The sequence below is a fragment of the Elephas maximus genome, chromosome 1 (assembly GCF_024166365.1).
Source record: "Elephas maximus indicus isolate mEleMax1 chromosome 1, mEleMax1 primary haplotype, whole genome shotgun sequence".
Lineage (NCBI taxonomy): Eukaryota > Metazoa > Chordata > Mammalia > Proboscidea > Elephantidae > Elephas > Elephas maximus.
In genome coordinates this window covers 162,254,781-162,275,477 of record NC_064819.1, presented here as the reverse complement: position 1 = coordinate 162,275,477, position 20,697 = coordinate 162,254,781, and positions in this window count along the sequence as shown.

Below are 20,697 nucleotides of genomic sequence, written 5' to 3'. Positions count from 1 at the left end.
AAGGAACTCAGCACAGGAGAGTAAGAAGAACAAAGAAAACATTAGCACCACAAAAAAAATCACTACAAAATGATAGCAATAAACTCCCACCTATCAATAATTACAATGAATGTAAATGGCCTAAACGCACCCAGAAAGAAACACAGAGTGACAGAATGGATTAAAAAACAGGATCCATCAATATGCTGTCTACAAGACACATCTTAGAAACAAAGATGCAACTTTATTAAAATTCAAAGGATGAAAAAAATCAAGCAAATAACTATCAAAAAAGAGCAGGAGTGGAAATATTAATCTCAGATAAAATAGACTTTAAAACAAAATCCACCATAAAAGACAAAGAAGGGCACTATATAATGATTAAAAGGATGACCCATCATGAAGATTTAACCATAATAAACATCTACACACCCAATGACAGGGCTCCAAAATACATAAACCAAACTCTAACAGCACTGAAAATAGAAATTGACAGTTCCACAATAAGAGTAGAAGAATTCAGCACACAACTCTCAGTAAAGGACAGAACATCTAGAAAGAAACTCAATAAAGATACAGAAGAGCTAAAGAGCACAATCAGCCAACTTGACCTCATAGACATATACAGAACACTCCACCCAATAGCTGCAAAGTATACATTCTTTTCCAACGCACATAGAACATTCTCCAGAATAGACCACATCTTAGGCCACAGAGCAACCCTCAACAAAATCCAAAACGTTGAGATAATACAAAGTATCTTCTCTGATGTTTTTCTATCATCAAAGTAGAAATTAACAACAGGAAGAGCAAGGAAAAAAAATCAATTACATGGAAACTGAATAACACCCTGCTTAAAAACCACTGGGTAATAGAAGAAATCAGAGCTGGAATAAAAAAAAAATCCCTAGAATCAAATGAGAATGAAAACACATCATACCAAAACCTTTGGGACACAGCACAGGCAGTCCTCAGAGGTCAACTTATAGCACTAGATGCACACATCAAAAAAGAAGAAAGGGACAAAATGAAAACACTAGCTACACAACTTGAACAAATAGAAAGAGAACAGCAAAAGAAGCCCACAGCGACCAGAAAAAAAAAAAAAAAGGAAATAATACAGATCAGAGCAGAAATAAATGAAATAGAGAATGATCATGTGATTGGATCAACAAAATCAACAAACCACTGGCCAAGCTGAGAAAAGAAAAACAGGAGAGGATGCAAATAACCCAAATAAGAAATGAAATGGAGGACATTACAACAGACGAAACTGAAATAAAAAGGATCATAGCAGAGTTCATGAAAAACTATACTCCAATAAATTTGAAAACCTAGAGGAAATGGATGAATTTCTAGAAACATACTACCTTCCCAAACTAACACAAAATGATACTGAAAAATCTGAACAGATCCATAACCACAGAAGAGATTGAAAATGTAATAAAAAAAACTTCCAACAACAACGACAACAACAACAAAACCCTGGTCCAGATGGCTTTACTGCAGAATTCTACCAAACATTCAGAAAAGAGCTTACACCAGTACTACTCAAACTATTTCAGAATTTAGAAAAGGAAATGATATTTCTGAATTCATTCTATGAATCCAGCATAACTCTAATACCAAAACCAGGCCAAGACACCACAAAAAAAGAAAATTACGGACCCATATCTCTCATGAATATAGATGCAAAAATTCTCAACAAAATTCTAGCCAATAGAATTCAGCAGCATATCAAAAATAATAATAATAATAATACACTACAACCAAGTAGGATTCATACCAGGTATGCAAGGATGGTTCAACATTAGAAAATCAATCAACGTAATCCACCACATAAATAAACGGAATCACATGATCATCTCAATCAATGTGGAAAAGGCTTTTGACAAAGTCCAACACCCATTCCTGATAAAAACTCTCAATAAAATAGGTATAGATGGAAAATTTCTCAACATAATAAAGGGCATATACTCAAAACCAACAACCAACATCATTCTTAATGGAGAGAGGTTGAAAACATTCCCCCTTGAGAACAGTAACAAGACAAGGATGCACTTTATCATCATTCCTATTTAACATTGTGTTAGAAGTCCTAGCTAGAGCTTAATAAGGCAAGAAACAGAAATAAAGGGCATCCAAATTGGTAATGGAGAAGTTAAACTCTCCCTATTTGCAGATGATATGATACATAGAAAACCCAAAAGACTCCTTGAGAAAACTACTGGAACTAATAGAAAGATTCAGCAGAGCTGCAGGATACAAGAAAAACATACAAAAATCAGTTGGATTCCTATACACCAATAAAGAGAATGATGAAAAGGAAATCAGGAAAACAATAACATTTAGAACAGCCCCTAAAAAAAAAAAAATACTTGGCAATAAATCTAACCAGGGATGTAAAAGACCTATCCAAAGAAAACTACAAAACACTACTGCAAGAAACCAAAAGAGATCTACAGAAATGGAAAAACATACCATGCTCATGGATAGGTGGACTCAACATTGTGAAAATGACAATTCTACCCAAAGCGATTTACAAATGCAATGCAATACCGATCCAAATGTCGATAACATTCTTTAAAGAGATGTAAAAACTTATCATTAAATTTATATGGAAAGGGAAGAAGCCCCGGATAAGTAAAGTACTATTGAAGAATAAGAATAAAGTAGGGGATTTGCATTACCAGACCTCTGAAACTACTATACATCTACGGTAGTCCAAACAGCCTGGTACGGGTGCAACAACAGACGCCTTGACCAATGGAACAGAATTGAGAATCCAGATGTAAATCCATCCATCTGTGGTTACCTGATCTTCAGCAAGGGCCCAAAGTCCATCAAATGGGCAAAAGACAGGCTTTTTAACAAATGGTGCTGGCAAAACTGGATGTTCATCACCAAAAAAAAAAAAGGAAAAAGGGCCCATACCTCACACAACATACAAAAACTAACTCAGAATGGGTCAAAGACCTAAATATAAAGCCAAAAACCATGAAGTTCATAGAAGAAAAAATAGGATCCTACTAGAGGCCCTAATACACAGCATTAACAGGATACAAAGCACAACTAACAACACAGAAGCTCCAGAGGATAAGCTAGATAACTGGGATCTTCTAAAAATTAAACACTTGTGCTCATCAAAAGACTTCACCAAAAAAGTAAAGAGAGAATCTACAGACTGGGGAAAAAAATTTGGCTATTACAAATCAGACAAAGTTCTGATCTCTAAAATCTACAAGAAAATCCAACACCTCTACAACAAAAAGACAAATAATCCAATTAAATATGGGCAAAGGAAATGAACAGACACTTCACCGAAGAAGACATTCAAGTGGCCAACAGACACATGAGGAAATGCTCACGATCTCTAGCCATTAGAGAAATGCAAATCAAAACCACAATGAAATGCCATCCCACCCCGGCATTACTGGCACAAATTGATAAAACAGGAAATAACAAATATTGAAGAAGCTGCGGGGAGATTGGAACTCTTAAGCACTGCTGGTGGGAATGCAAAATGGTACAACCATTTTGGAAAATGTTATGACGCTTCCTTAGAAAGCTGGAAGTAGAAATGCCATATGATGCAGCAATCCCACTTCTAGGAATATATCCTAGAGAAATAAGAATTGTCATACAAATAGATATACGTACATCCATGTTCCCTGCAGCATTGTTCACAATAGCAAAAATATGGAAATAACCTAGATGCCCATCAACAGATAAATGGATAAACAAACTGTGGTACATACACACAATGGAGTATTACGCAATGATAAAGAACAATGATGAATCTGTGAAGCATCTCATAACATGGGTGAGTCTGGAGGGCATTAGCTGAGTGAAATAAGTCAATCACAAAAAGACAAATATTGTATGAGACTACTACTGTAAATACTCATGAAAAGGTTTACATACAAAAAGAAACAATTTTTGATGGTTAGGAGGGAGCAGAGAGGTGGGGATGGCAAAACACTTAACAGAAAATAGATAAGTGGAAACTTTTGTGAAGGGTAAGACAGTGCACAATACTGGGGAAGCCAGCACAATCCATACAAGGCAAGGTCCGGTAGCTCCATAGACACATCCAAACTCCCTGAGGGACCACCAAACTCCCTGAGGGACCAAATTGCTGGGCTGAGGGCTGTGGGGACCATGATCTCGGGGAATATCTAGCTCAATTAGCATAATATAGTTTATAAAGGATGTAGTCTACACTCTACTTTGTTGCATAGTATCTGGGGTCTTAAAAGCCTCTGAGCGGCCATCTAGTTAGTATACTCCACTGGTCTCACCCCTCTGGGTGTAAGGAAGAATGAAGAAAAGTAAAGATACAAGGGAAAGATTAGTCCAAAGGAGTAATGGACCACATCTACTACGGCATCCAGCAGACTGAGTCCTGTACAATGAGATGGTACCCAGCTACCACCACTGACTGCTCTGACAGGGATCACAATAGAGGGTCCTGGACAGAGCAGGAGAAAAATGGAGAACAAAATTCTAACTCAAAAAGAAAGACTAGGTTTGCTGGCCTGACAGAGACTGGAGAAACCCTGAGGGTATGGCCTCCATACAACCTTTTAACTCAGTAATAAGGTCACTTCTGAGGTTCACCCTTCAGTGAAAGTTAAACAGGCCCATGGAACAAAACAAGACTAATGGGGCACACCAGCCCTGGGGCAGGGACTGGAAGGTAGGAGGGAACAGGAAAGCTAAGGGAACCCAGGGCTGAGAAAGGAAAGTGTTGACGTGTCATGGGGTTGTTAACCAATGTTATACAACAATGTGTGTACTGTTTGATGAGAAACTAGTTTGTTCTGTAAACCTTCATCTAAAGTACAATAAAAAAAAAAAAAAGAAAAGAAATGAGGCTGGCTTCAGAAGAGGACATGGACCCAGGGATATTGTTGCTGATGTCAGATGGATCTTGTCTGAAAGCAGAGAATACCAGAAGGATGTTTACCTGTTGTTTTTTTTTTTTTTTTTTTTTTTTTTTTGACTATGCTAAGGCATTCAATTGTGTGGATCATAACAAATTATGGATAACATTGCGAAGAATGGGAATTCTGGAACACTTAATTGTGATCATGAAGAACCTTTACATAGATCAAGAGGCAATTATTCAGACAGAACAAGGAGATACCTCATAGTTTAAAGTCAGGAAAGGTGTCTGTCAGGGTTGTATCTTTTCACCATACCTATTCCATCTGTATGCTGAGCAACTAATCTGAGAAACTGGACTATATGAAGAATGTGTCATCAGGATTGGAGGAAGACTCATTAACAACCTGTGTTATGCAGATGACAACCTTGCTTGCTGAAAGTGAAAAGGACTTAAAGTGCTTACTGATGAAGATCAAAAACTAAAGCCTTCATCAACATAGAGAAAACAAAAATCCTCACAACTGGACCAATAAGCAACATCATGACGAATAAAGAAAAGATCGAAGTTGTCAAGGCTTTCATTTTACTTGGATCCACAATCAACAGCCATGGAAGCAGCAGTCATGAAATCAAAAGACACATTGCATTAGGTAAACGTGCTGCAAAGGACCTCTTTAAAGTGTTGAAAAGATGTCACCTTGAAGACTAATGTGAGCCTGACCAAGCCATGGCATTTTCGATCACATCATATGCATGTGAAAGCTGGACAATGAATAAGGAAGACCAAAGAAGAATTGACACCTTCGAATAGTGGTGCTGGTGAAGAATATTGTATATATCATGAACTGCCAAAAGAACAAACAAATCTGTCTTGGAAGAAGTACAACCAGAATGCTCTTTAGAAGCAAGGATGATGCAACTGTGTCTTACATAATTTGGACATGTTGTCAGGGCGGATCAGTCACTGGAGAAGGGCATCATGCTTGGTAAAGCACAGGGTCAGTGGAAAAGAGGAAGACCCTCAACGAGATGGCTGCAACAATGGGTTCAAGCACAACAACAACTGTAAGCATGGAGTAGGACCGGGCGGTGTTTCATTCTGTGGTACATAGGGTCGCTATGAGTCAGAATTGACTTGACAGCATCTAACAACAACATGATCAGGAACAAAATAAGAAAATGCCTGCGTTCACCACTCTATTTAAAATGTACTGGAAGTTTTAGCCATAGCAATTAGGCAAGAAAAAGAAATAAAAGGTATCCAAATTGGAAAGAAGCAAAATTATTTTATTCAGAGATGACATAATCTTATATACAGAAAACCCTAAAAAATACACACACACACATATACATACACAAAGTATCAGAGCTGCTAAAGGAATTCAGCAAAGTTGTGGGCTAAAGATCAACTCACAAAAATCAGTTACATTTATATATACTAGCAATGAACAATCTGAAAATGAAATTAAGAAAATGATTTCATTCACAATTGGATAAAAATATTACTTAGAAATGAATTTAGCCCAAGAGGTACATCATGGATTGAATTGTGTCCCCGAAAATATGTATCACATTAGTTAGGCTATGATTCTCAGTATTGTGTGATTGTCCACCACTTTGTCATCTGAAGTGATTTTCCTATGTGTTGTAAATCCTAATCTCTGCCTGTGGCTAATGAAGCAAGATTAGATTATGTTAAAGAGGATTAGGGTGGGATGTAACATCTTTGCTCAGGTCACATCCCTGATCAACATAAAGGGAGTTTCCCTAGGGTGTGGCTTGCACCATCTTTTATCTTACACTACATAAAAGGAAAGGGAAGGGAGCAGAGAGTGGGGGACCTCATACCACCAAGAAAGCAATGCTGGGATAAGAGGTTCCTGTGCTAACAAGCTCCTAGTCCAAGGGAAGATTGACGACAAGGACCTTGCTCCAGAGCCTACAGGGAGAGAAAGCCTTCCCCTCAAGCTGATGCCCTGAATTTAGACTTCTAGTCTGCTAAACTCTGAGAGAATAAATTCCTCTTTGTTAAAGCCATCCACTTGTGGTATTTCTGTTATAACAGCACTAGATGACTAAGACAGCAAGCATACTATCACATCTTTATGCTCCTCTACACTAATATGTTGGAGGGCCAGTGAAAAAGAGGAAGACCCTCAACAAAATGGATTGACACACTGGCTACAGCAATGGGCTCAAACAATGCAACAACTGTGAGGATAGCGCAGAACCAGGCAGTGTTTCATTCTGTTGTATGTAAGGTTGCTATGAGTCAGAAATGACTCAACAGCACCTAATAACACCACCACCAGTGTGACCAATTTACACGTTGATTTATTCGTCTGTAAGAGACAATATTCATACTTGCACAACTTTAAAAACAGTACTTTTGAACATTTCTTCCACGTCATATGGACCCAAAGAAACATAGCCTCAGAGAAGTTAATCCATGACCTTATTAACTAAGCTTTTTGAAATTATAACAATGAAAACACGTACACACAGAGGTACACACCAGTGCCTGCTTAGTGGAGGTGGGGGATCCCTTCTTGTTTGCCCTTCCCTTCTTTGACCTCTTTCTTGACTAATAGTCCTCATAAGATTTGAATACAACGAGAAGGGTGAGCATCATTGAAGATAACTAGGAACCCTGGAGAAATAATCTGTATTCCTCAAAAGAGCAGAAAGGTGTTAAATCCACAAATTTCCAAAGACATCTTCATCTACCTCCTGATTAGAACATTTTCTCTCCTCCCTGACCATGTCAGGATCAACTTCTAGAGAGCTATTCTGTGAGACTCTTTGACCTTTGTGGGTTTGAAGACCCCCTGGCTCTCACCATGTAATTAACAATTTCCTTTACCTTTCTTTTGGGAAAAAAAATGAAATATAAAATTTATGACTGCTATCTACTGTTCCTAAATGAGTCATAGTAACATTGGTGTGCCTTTCCTACAAAATAAATTATAACCATGGCAGCAAAAGTAGAGGGCATGCCAAAAGGGAGGAAATGTGGAACATATTTTAAAATTCTCATAGAATTCAGAGTTTCTGGAGCTATTGAGACTGAACTATTGCCCTGATATAATCTTTACACCTTAAACCAAAACTATCTGCTCAAGTCATCTTTAAAATAAACAATATTTATCTTAATTAGTAAAGAATGCCAGCCTTGAGCATTGTGCTCTTTTAAAGAATTATCTATAAGTAATCAAATTGACAATAGTAATTCCAAAGCTTAGATGAGAAGCTTAGGGGGCAAAAGTTTATTTTATTGGTGGTGGAATAATTTGGAAAAGATAGAATGGTAGTACAACTTGAAGAATGCAATCAACGTCACTGAATTGTACATGTAGAAATTTTTGAATTGGTATATATTTTGCTGTGCATATTTTCACCAAGATAAATACTTAAATTTTTAAAAAAGCAGAAGGCATGCAATTTTTGTCAAATTTGTGTAAGAAGACTCAATCTATCCAGAAATCACACTTACTTGCTGTTTAACATTTGCCTTAGACAATGTGAAGGACTATAGTGGGTTGAACGGTGGCCCCCAGAACAGATATGTCCATATCCAAATCCCTGGAATCTGTGAATGTTACCTTATTCGGTAAAGGGGCCTTTGCAGATGTAATTAATTATCTTGAGATAAGATCATCCTGGATTATCCAGGTATACCCTAAATTCAATGGCAAATGTCCTTATAAGACAGACAGAGGAGGAGAAGGTGATATGAAAATGAAGGCAGAGGTTGGAATGATGTTGCCATAAGCCAAGAAATGCTTGGAGCCAATAGAAGCTGAAAAAGTCAAGAGCATATTTGCTGCTAGGGCCTTCGGAGGGAGCAGGACCTTGTCAACACCTTGATTTCAGACTTCTAGCCTCTAGAACTGTGAGGAAATAGATTTTTTGTTGTTTTATACCACCACTTTGTGGCCATTTGTTACAGCAACGCTTAGAAATTTGTACAGGGACTATCCTTTTGTGCCTTAAATTAGGTGAGAAAGCTGTGACTGTTAACTGTGGCCTTCATTTCTTCTTCGTGGAGAGATGTCCTCCCTTTGAAATAGCTGTCAAGTAGTAACTGCAGGGTCTGGCTGCAGGCTGAGGTAAAACTCCCCTGGGCCCCGTGACTGCAGCTAACCTTCAGAAGAGGCTAAATGTTATTCAATTCACATCTGAACTTTGAGTAGCGTTGTCTTAGATGAGGAGGAAAGAATAATAAAAATCTCTTTGAATTAGTTTCTGTCTCTTATTAAACCAAAACTTCCATCTTATTGTACATTTAAAGATCAGAGTAAGGCTAGCCTAAATAAGAGAGTCAAGTCCAACTTTCCCAAGGATGTAAAATGACCTCCTTAACTTCCAGAAGCCACAATTCTACAGAAACCAGCAGGCGGCCTTGGCAGTCTTTTGACCTTGCTTGGAGCCCTGCTGGAGGAGTCCCTGGCAGCTCCCTTCCCTCGCCTGTCTTGTAACAAGTGGGATAAGAGGTAAGGCCATTTGTGCCTCTACTTTTCAGCTATGGCCGGGGAAAGAGAAGAATTTATCTGAGTGAGAGTGTGTGTGTGTGTGTGTGTGTGTGTTTATGCGTAAGTTATATAATAATTTTCCTAGGGGTTGAATACCATATAAGTATAGAGTACATAGGTAATTTATAATTTCTCAACAGCTTTTCATAAAGGTATTATTTTGTTTGCTTTATGAAACAGGAAACAGAGACCTCAAAATAACCTGCAAAATGTCACACTGTACATGGATGACTAAGCCAGTATTTAAACCCATGGGTACATGACCACAAAGCCTGTGTTCTTCCCACTCTGCTACAGTCCACCAATATGGCCATTGCTGGAAAAAGTGGCTATATTCACTTCAAATATAAGTTTAGAGAACTGTGAAACCCTTTTCTAAATCTGAATCCAGGAAATAAATCGACTGTGTATTATTTCTTAGTTAACCCCCTTAATCTGCTAATCAAGACACGTGTATTATAAACACTTTTCCCAAATATATATGTTCTCTTTTCTATCTTTGTAGTACAATTTATTAATGCTAAACAAGAGGCATGATTTTTTCCTTGCACTTTTCTCTGCTATAAGAGATGATCACATGTATTGTATAAATACACCTTAACATAACTACAAGAGAAATTAAACTGTGCTTAATAATTTTACAATTTTGTTTTCAGCCTCAAAAGGAACAAGACTACATGTGTAACCCCTTTTTATGGGATCCTAAAAAACTGAGATCAGAAAGGAATAATTACTCATTGATTAAGGCACAGTAAGTCACCTACAAACTAAAGGTAATTTATTGAACTATGAAACCACTGAGCAATGTATTTTGCTATTGCTCATTCATGCACATAGAGAAAATGATAGGTACTCACTAAGAAAAAAATGGATATTTTTGTGTTTATATTAGATTAGTAGCTGCTGAAAACCCAACACACACACAATCTTTGTTATCATCAATGGCTTCATTTTATTCAATGATGATTCTGTGAAAAAAAAACTAATATTGAACAGTCTGAAAATATAGTTCATCAGAACAAATCTACGTATTATACTTGGAGCAAAGCTAATACTAAAGGAAACATTATGCATCCGACTCTACGGCAAGTGAGAACTAAGCTAAAATGGTTAATAACATCTATTTAAAATCTCTTACTGGATATAGAGTACATACAACTGAATTATCATTACTGAGGGCACATGTTACACTAGAACTCTCAGAAAAATTATAAAGAAAAAATGTATATACTATTGTAATAGACCTCAGACCTATTTGACGCTTCAGAAAAACAAAAATTCATTCCTTTAGGCTTTATCACACATTATATGAACCTACGGCTAGGTACTGGAAAAACAGATACTGAACCTAGGGCTAGGACCTGAAGAACAGAGAGAAGATTGATCCAGTTGTCTTTACTGAACTTTACCTAGAATATGAAGATTTATTTTTAATATCAAACACTGTCAAATAAAGTTATGACAATTCATTACATTTCTGTATACATATATGTTCATAAATATAGATATAACTTCATGAATGTAACTTTTACATAGACTTCTACTAAGAAAGAAAGGGACCAGATGTATCACTGATGACTCAAGGAATAAATGGAAGTGCTCTTGGCATCCTGTGGAGCCATGTTAATGAGAAGAACATTTAGGAATAAAACAGGCAAAAATGTAGTTCCCTGTTTAAACTAATCATGAAGTTAAATTGAAACTCATCACATCAGTATTTTTTAAAGCTTCCCTTTTAAGTTAATCAAGTGTTGTTTGCTGGTTAATTCCAAAAATGCAAAGATTTTTTCCTCTTTGGTCCTTGGTTGGTTCAAAATAGTCTAGCAACAAAACACCTGAAAGCTTAATAACCAATATCACTGTATGCTTGTCAGTAAGAAAAAGGTAGAGAAGAAAAGAAAGTCAAAAAGAAATACAATTGATTTTTCAAAATAAAAGTAGATTGAAAGCCAGCACTCTTTCTTTGAGGCAGAATTGTTCTTTTCTAAACACATATTGTTGCGAATGCTGTTCTCCATCATCCCCACCATGATCACACCACTATCACCCCCGTCACTGGTTACCTGATGTCCTACGTAGTTTGTAACAATTTATGTCCTTCCAGACCCAATTTCAAATTCACCTTCCCAGGAAATCTTCTCTAAGTTACCTCTCCATCCTTTGCTTCCTTCTTCCCTTTATATTTCCTCTGTATCCCCTAGCATCTAAACAAAAACCAAGTATTTTTTTAATCCATTTTGAGTGACTAATTACTATCTGAAAAAGTTTTTATTTCATACTTTTTTGTTTTTCCATTAAGATTTCAGGCTGCTTCAAGACAAAGCTCTGTTTTTTACTTTTTTTATTCCCCCCACAAACCTATTTCTGTTTCCTGCATTAAACAGATAACCAAATAAACGTATTAAACAACTATGTGGAATTTGTCCTTTGTTATTTTCTAAATGATCAGAAAACAGTTGGAAAATTAAAATCTAGTTAGAAAAAAAGAAAAATCTGTGCATTCTACACTGTTATTTCTTTTATGTCTTTTCCTCTAATTCTGACATTTCTTCCTCGGCCATGGATGGAGGAAGAAATGTAAGAAATCCTCAGGAACAGGTACTACAGGATACTCTTAAAAGGTCCTATTATTTCATGTAGAAAATTAAAAGAAACTACAGGCATTGTTCCATTTCTTACTGGTACGTAATTAACCTGCTACCAAAATGTCATCATCTATCTTATAAATAAAATTTTATTTTCCATTATTTCTAACACTAGCTATTACCCTATCCTCTGCCTATGAGAAAAGTGCTATCATTCTTCAGTAATGTTATCTCTATCTTTAGAACAAAGAATCTCAAGTTACCTTAGTGGTACATTTCTAATTTTATTGTTTTAATTCTACCGTCTGATTTTAATCTGAATTCCAATACAGACCTTCCCATAGGAAGAGGCTACTCATGGTTAAATGAGTATTTCAGTACACATGACAGAAAATTCCTCATTTACCCTAATAAATTGACATTTTGGGATATTCATCAGTAACTCTCTGTAAAATTTGTCAAACATGTTTTTGAATAAAACACTGAATCATTGGTAGCATGATGTCAACGTAAACGTGGTCTGTTTGGCATGGTAACACCACCTTGTATGAAGCCTTTTCTTAGCCACCCAAGCTTCCTCCCAAGGAATACCTGACCTACCATACACCTTATATTTAAAGTTTGTCCTACATCTCTTAGCATCTGATAATCTACTGTTGTGTATTATTGTCTACCTATCTACTTAATAGGTAATTGGACTAGATAACATTTGAGATTCCTTTCAGTCCTGAGAATCCATGGCTTTAGGCTGTAGAAAGTGTCTGTGGGTAGCACAAATGGTTAAATGCTTGGCTACTGGCCAAAAGATTTTTTTTTTTTTATCTACTTAATAGGTAATTGGACTAGATAACATTTAAGATTCCTTTCAGTCCTCAGAATCCATGGCTTTAGGCTGTAGAAAGTGTCTGTGGGTAGCACAAATGGTTAAATGCTTGGCTACTGGCCAAAAGATTGGTAGTTCAAGCCCTCCAGAGGTGCCACAGAAGACAGGCCTGGTGATCTGATTCTGAAAAGTCACAGCCTTGAAAACCCTATGAAGTAGTTCTACTATGCACACATGGGGTCATCACGAGTCAGAAGCAACTCAATGGCAACTAACAAGTTGTAGGAGCTTTCAACAGACATGATACTTTATTTTTGTTTGCATACCTTTACTATCCAACATGGTTCTAGACAGAGTAGGTACTCAATATGAACTTGTTGAATTGTTTATTGATTTACCTTAGGTTTTAAAAGTTGATTTTCCACCTTTATCTTAATTAGGTATGAAATCGGTATGGAGACAAAGGGAGATGCGAAGGGGAAAATGTGCTCAACAGAGTAACTACTGTGTGTCAGACATGGACGTGAGTATTTAATCCTAACAACCTTGGAGGTAGGTGTTATTTTATATCCATTTTACAGATGAAGAATCAATTGCTTAGAGCAGTCATCCACTTAATATCATGATACTAGTAATATATAAGTCATCACCAGGATTTGAATTCATGGATTTCCTTCTTGCTCCACTATCTCCCTCTGCAAGTTCCTCTAAAATGTTACACCAGCACCTGGTAGAATTAGAGCATAAAATAGACACTTGATAAATACTTACAGTATTAATGACTCCAAAGTCTTTTTTTTTTTTTTTTTTTGAGCTAATAGCAATTAAAGAAGCTGGCGACCATGTGTGACTTTACAGCTGCTTTTGCTCCCCTACACCCACTTTCCATATTTCCCCCTGAAACTCAGAGACACTTGTTTCAATGGCTTACCCCAGGAGTTTTTATTTTAAAACTTCATCTATATTAGTTATTTAAGTGGGTCAATTTGAACTCCTGTGTTTACCGTGGATTAAGAATGAGAAAGAGAAAAAGAGAAAGACTTTCAGAAATAATCAAATAATATTTTACTGGAGGCAGAATCCAGGAAGTTTGAAGAACATCAGGGAGAAAGTATTCTTCGTGGCTACCAGGCTGATAATGGAAATTTGGAACACCCAAGAGATTCATCGTTTGAGTGAGAAAATGTGTGCTATGTGTATGCCCTACCTTTTCATTTTCCTACATTTTACTTTATCCACGACAGTTCACATGTGAGCAGAGTTTAATCTAAGGAAGCTCAAAAAGGTAACAATGAGATAACTAACATAAAGACACTAAATTAAGGAACATGCCAATTTTAATAAGAGAAATTCAGCGTCTGGCTAAATCCTACTACATAGTTATCAAACAAATATTTAGGTGGGTTTAACATTTTAGCCTGTCTGAGACATTGCCATGAGTTAGCCAGACCTTGACCAAAATTTTCCAAACTGAGAGAAATTGCTTAACAGTGTAACTTACATGGTTTGCGCCCATCCGGGGACACACACACACAAAAGAGTGTAACTTATAGTCTCACTAACAAACTTATCTGAAATTCGAATTCTGGTACTAACTGCATTTAAAGAACAAACTACCAGAAAAAGTTGGACAAATGAGTTTCATTTTGTATGTCTCTACTGAATAAAAAAAATACAGACCAACAAATTGACAATTTGTATCAACAAAATAACACATCATTTGAATGCTGTTATTCTTGGTACTGAATGTTTTTCATACACATAGTTGGTATTACAATCCCAACTTTTATTTTTTGCTAAATGTTTTCCTTTTATTATAATGGATATCTTTTATTTATTCATTTAAAAAAACTTATTGAACTCATGTCACATGATAGGCACTAGATCCTGCACATTCAGTATGATCAAGGTAGAAACTTGATGAATCTCTGCCTCGTGGACCAGACAGTTTATCAAGGAAGACAAATATTTTTTAAACTATACAAATACATTCATAATTTCTGTAAGGTGGTGTTGATTATTTTGACATTTTTACTTGGTAATAAGTTGACATTCCTACATTGGTCTCACAATTTTTCCTAGCCTAAAAAATATAAAAATTTAGGAACCACCAAATTAGGATATAAGAATAGGTCAGAGAACTGGAGAGAAGAGGCAGTCTTAGTCATGAAGGAATGGGAGAAATAGAATTTAGAAGGTTAGGATGTTATAATCAGAGGAGACATTTTTAGGGTTTAACATCTGAGTAGTAGAGAAGTCCTGATGGTGATAATTTAAGCATGCACCCAAGTAAATAAGTTTCTGAGGCACAATGGAGATAACTATGATTTCCTGTAGACTTTTTATGTGCCAAATGCTTTACGTATATTTAATCATTACGACAGATTGATGGGACATGCTATTATTGTCATTTCACCGGTAAAGGGAATGAGTTAAGAAACTTGCCCAAGGTCACATAGCTAGACGTGATTTAGCCCACTCTGTCTTCAGAACTCAGTCTTTCAGTTTTTACATTCTATGCTTCCAATGATTAAGGTCATTGGAGTAATGGAAACCAAAGTACAATGAGACCAGAGAAATGGCTAGGTTATCACGCGAAGGTTGGAGGAAGACTAAATCAAGATGGCAAGATCTCAATAAATATCAGTCAATACATAGAAAGGGCTTGGGACTTTACTGATGATTAGTAAACAATATAGCCTGAATTAAAACAGAGCACCCCACATGGCTGTCAGTTTGTTGTACTGTGGGGGCTTGCGTGTTGCTGTGAAGCTGGAAGCTATGCTACTGGGATTCAGATACCAGCAGGGTCACCCATGGAGGACAGGTGTCAGCTGAGCTTCCAGACTAAGACAGACTAGGAAGGAGGACCTGGCAGTCTACTTCTGAAAAGCATCAGCCAGTGAAAACCTTATGAATAGCAGCAGAATGTTGTCTGATATAGTGCTGGAAGATGAGCCCCCCAGGTTGGAAGGGACTCAAAAGATGATTGGGGAAGAGCTGCCTCCTCAAAGTAGAGTCAACCTTAATGATGTGGATGGAGTAAAGCTTTCAGGACCTTCATTTGCTGATGTGGCATGACTCAAAATCAGAAGAAACAGCTGCAAACATCCATTAATAATGAGAACCTGGGATGTACAAAGTATGAATCTAGGAAAATTAGAAATCATCAGAAATGAAATAGAACACATAAACATCGATATCCTGGGCATTAGTGAGCTGAAATGGACTGGTATTGGCCATTTTGAATTGGACTATCACACAGTCTACTAGGCTGGGAATGACAACTTGAAGAGGAATGGTGTTGCATTCATTGTCAAAAAGAACGTTTCAAGATGTATCCTGAAGCATAACGCTGTCAGTAATAGGACAATATCCATATGCCTAAAAGGAAGACCAGATAATGCAACTATTATTCAAATTTATGCACCAACCACTAGAGCCAAAGATGAAGAAATAGAAGATTTTTATCAGCTGCTACAGTCTGAAATTGATCGAACATGCAATCAAGATGCATTGATAATTACTGGCAATTGGAATGCGAAAGTTGGAAACAAAGAAGAAGCATCAGTAGTTGGAAAATATGGCCTTGGTGATAGAAACAATGCTGGAGATCCAATGATAGAATTTTGCAAGACCAATGACTTCTTCATTACAAATACCTCTTTCACCAACATAAACATGGACCTCGCCAGATGGAATGCACAGAAATCAAATTGACTACATCTGTGGAAATACACGATGGAAAAGCTCAATATCATCAGTCAGAACAAGGCCAAGGGCTGACTGTGGAACAGGCCATCAATTACCCATATGCAAGTTCAAGCTGAAACTGAAGAAAATTGGAGCAAATCCATGAGAGCAAAAATATGACTTTGAGTATATCCCACCGGAATTTAGAGACCATCTGAAGAACAGATTTGATGCATTGAACACTAGTGACCAAAGACCAGACAAGTTGTGGAATGACATCAAGGGTATCATACATGAAGAAAGCAAGGGGTCATTGAAAAGACATGAAAGAAAGAAAAGACCAGTGGATGTCAGAGGAGACCCTGAAACTTGCTCTCGAACGTCGAGCAGCAAAAGCAAAAGGAAGAATTGATGAAGTAAAAGAACTGAACAGAAGATTTCAAAGGGCCTCTCAAGAAGATAAAGTAAAGCGTTATAATGACATGTGCAAAGAGCTGGAGATGGAAAACCAAAAGGGAAGAACACGCTCGGCGTTTCTCAAGCTGAAAGAATTGAAGAAAAAATTCAAACCCCGAGTTGCAATAGGGAAGGATTCCATAGGGAAAATATTAAACGATGCAGGAAGCATCAAAAGAAGATGGAAGAAATACACAGAGTCATTATACCAAAAAGAATTAGTCGATATTCAACCATTTCAAGAGGTGGCATATGATCAGGAACTGATGGTACTGAAGGAAGAAGTCCAAGCTGCTCTGAAGGCATTGGCGAAAAACAAGGCTCCAGGAATTGATGGAATATCAACTGAGATGTTTCAACAAACAGATGTAGTGCTGGAGGTGCTCACTCGTCTCTGCCAAGAAATATGGAAGACAGCTTCTTGGTCAACTGACTGGAAGAGATCTATATTTATGCCTATTCCTAAGAAAGGTGATCCAACCGAATGTGGAAATTTTAGAACAATACCATTAATATCACACGCAAGCAATATTTTGCTGAAGATCATTCAAAAACAGCTGCAGCAGTAAATCGACAGGGAACTGCCAGAAATTCAGGCCGGTTTCAAAAGAGAACATGGAACTAGGGATATCATTGCTGATGTCAGATGGATCCTGGCTGAAAGCTGGGAATACCAGAAGGATGTTTACCTGTGTTTTATTGACTATGAAAAAGCATTCGACTGTGTGGATCATAACAAACTATGGATAACATTGCGAAGAATGGGAATTCCAGAACACTTAATTGTGCTCATGAGGAACCTTTACATAGATCAAGAGGCAGTTGTTCGTACAGAACAAGGAGATACTGATTGGTTTAAAGTCAGGAAAGGTGTCTGTCAGAGTTTTACTCTTTCACCATACCTATTCAATCTGTATGCTGAGCAAATAATCTGAGAAGCTGGACTATATGAAGAACAGGGTATCAGGATTGGAGGCAGACTCATTAGCAACCTGCATTATGCAGATGACACAACCTTGCTTGCTGAAAGTGAAGAGGATTTGAAGCAATTACTAATGAAGATCAGAGACCACAGCCTTCGGTATGGATTGCACCTCAACATAAAACAAAAATCCTCACAAGTGGACCAATGAGCAACATCATGATAAATGGAGAAAAGATTGAAGTTGTCAAGGATTTCATTTTACTTGGATCCACAATCAGCAGCCATGGAAGCAGCAGACAAGAAATCAAAAGACACATTGCATTGGGTAAATCTGCTGCAAAGGACCTCTTTAAAGTGTTGAAGAGCAAAGATGTCACCTTGAAGACTAAGATGTGCCTGACCAAAGCCATGGTATTTTCAATCACATCATATGCATGTGAAAGGTGGACAATGAATAACGAAGACTGAAGAAGAATTGATGCCTTTGAATTGTGGTGTTGGCAAGAATATTGAATATACCATGGACTGCCAAAAGAATGAACAAATCTACCTTAGAAGAAGTATAACCAAAATGCTCCTTAGAAGCAAGGATGGCAAGACTGCATCTTACATACTTTGGACATGTTGTCGGGAGGGATCAGTCCCTGGAGAAGGACATCATGCTTGGCAGAGTACAGGGTCAACGGAAAACAGGAAGACCCTCAACGAGGTGAATTGACACAGTGGCTGCAACAATGAGCTCAAGCATAACAACGATTGTAACGATGGCTCAGGACTGGGCAGTGTTTCGTTCTGTTGTGCATAGGGTCGCTATGAGTTGGAACCGACTCGAGGGTACCTAATGACAACAACACCGTAGAAAACAATGACATATTTTTCCAGGGGCCAAAGAGGTTAACTTTTTTTTTTTTCTGGCACTTTGCCAGAAGTAATTAAATTCAGTGGCCTAGCGCCTTTAGGAAATAACATTCAAAATGTAGTTTTATGGGAATTTGCTTAATGATAGTATTCACATCTTAGCTATAAACTGATAGGCTCATAATTTCACTCTCACAGTCAAACAGAACTGTAGTCAATTCCCCATCTCTGTCAACAAGCTGGGAGGGACTTTATTACTTTTGTATATTTTTTAACATAGTTGTATCATTTTGGTTAATATCTCCCAGGAGATGGTATCTAGAATCAATTGGAATGTAGAGTGCAAAACACATAAATCACTCCATAATCGCCAGATTGAATACACATTTCTGGTTCTTTGATGTTCAAAAGCCCAATCAAGTTATCATTTTGAAAATGGTACAGCTTTTTATTATTCATTAAACACTGTACTCTTCATTAAAGCATTCTTACTAAAAAGATATAAACCTCTTCTCAGGAATTGGCTTAACCTTCATGAAGCTACACCCAGCCATTTTTCTGTTCACCATCATCAAGTTCTACTTTTACATTTTCCACATCTGTTCAATACAGTAAGCAAGTTTAGACATTCTCCTAAACAAATTGACCACAGTGGAATAAACCATCACTCATTACTTTTCCATGCAAACATGACAAGGGAAGAAAAAATTGTAAATCATTTACTTAAATCTTATTTCCAGTACAGAAAGTATTGAGAAATTTTACTTTTTGTAATTAATTAAAAGCATCTATGCTACCTAATATGCAAAGCATCTTAATTTCATAGTTATGCTTTAGCAATATTTCACACCAATTGCATCTGTTCACTTCCCCTCCCATGGGCATACACATATGTATTTACATACACATGTATTTTTAAAATATTTTTTGTGATATAAAACACACGTACTGAAAAGTCCGTAAATGCCTGAATGACTTAATATAAAGCCAAGCCCCATATAAGTACCTCCTACATCAAGAAACAGAATATTAATATCACCATTTTGTAAGCTCCTTTTAAAATCTAGGCAATGATCATCAATGACTGCATACAGAGAGACAAATGGATGTTATGCTCTCTCTAACATAAGCAAACTATATCATCTATGAAGTATTCTTCTCCCAAAATGGAACCTGACACAAATCAAGCCTCTAGTTCTAACTTTCAGTTTGCAAGGAAATATAGAAAATGAACATGTCAAACAACACCAGGGAAATGCAATTGGCAAAAATCAAGATCACAGGACTATCTGGCAAATATAGAATATGGTCACTGCACTCAAGAGGCATAGCAGCCAAATATAAGAGATGGGACATTTTATGGATCCTGATTTGAGCAAACCAAATGCTAGAAAAATAGAGACAACCAGGAAAAAGGGAACACTGTTTGGATATCTGATGATGTTAATAAATTATTAAGTTTTTAGGTGTGATAAAATGCTATTCTGAATATACGTTTTAATGCCTTATCTCTGATAGATATATAAAAATGAAATGGTGTATGAAATTTGCTCAAAAATGATGCAGACTTTGGGTAGTAGTAATGGGGGAGTAGAAATGAAATAAGATAGGCCATAAATTGATTATTTTGAGACTGGGCGGTAGGTATATGGGAGTTTATTCAACTATATTCTCAGTTTTTATTTATGTTTGGAATTTTCATGACAATTTTCCTTGACATTTAGTTTTTAAAGGAACACTGCCAGCACCACTGAAATCCTCTGTATGCCCATGCCCAATCGCATCAGTCTTGCTCTTCTCTAAAGTTAACCACCATCTTGATTTTGTGGTTATTACATCCATGCCTTTTCCTTTTTTTATATATATATTTAATCATTAAACAATAAAATTTAGATTTTATGTAATGGAAATATGTTGTTGTTGAGTCCCGTCGAGTCGATTCCAACTGATAGCAAC